Genomic DNA, 629 nt, shown 5'->3' with positions numbered 1-629 from the left:
TTGTCACCCTGCTTATTTAACTTATATGCAGTGTACATCATGAGAAATGCTGGCTGGAAGAAACACAAGCTGGAATCAAGATTGCTGGGAGAAATATCAATAACCTCAGATATGCAGATGACACCACCCTTATGGCAGAAAGTAAAGAGGAACTCAAAAGCCTCTTGATGAAAGTGAAAGTGGAGAGTGAAAAAGTTGACTTAAAACTCAACATTCAGAAAACCAAGATCATGGCACCTGGTCCCATCACTTCATGGGAAATAGATGGGGAAACAGTGGAAACTGTGTCAGACTTTATTTTTTGGGGCTCCAAAATCACTGCAGATGGTGGCTGCAGCCATGAAATTAAAAGATGCTTACTCCTTGGAAGGAAAGTTATGACCAACCTAGATAGCATATTCAAAAGCAGAGACATTACTTTGCCAACAAAGGTCCGTCTAGTCAAGGCTATGGTTTTTCCTGTGGTCATGTATGGATGTGAGAGTTGGACTGTGAAGAAGGCTGAGCGCCAAAGAATTGATGCTTTTGAACTGTGGTGTTGGAGAAGACTCTTGAGAGTCCCTTGGATTGCAAAGAGATCCAACCAGTCCATTCTGAAGGAGATCAGCCCCGGGATTTCTTTGGAAGGA

Source organism: Bison bison, unplaced genomic scaffold (genome assembly GCF_000754665.1).
Source record: "Bison bison bison isolate TAMUID 2011002044 unplaced genomic scaffold, Bison_UMD1.0 scf7180017864468, whole genome shotgun sequence".
Lineage (NCBI taxonomy): Eukaryota > Metazoa > Chordata > Mammalia > Artiodactyla > Bovidae > Bison > Bison bison.
Note: the sequence above shows the minus strand (reverse complement) of the source record.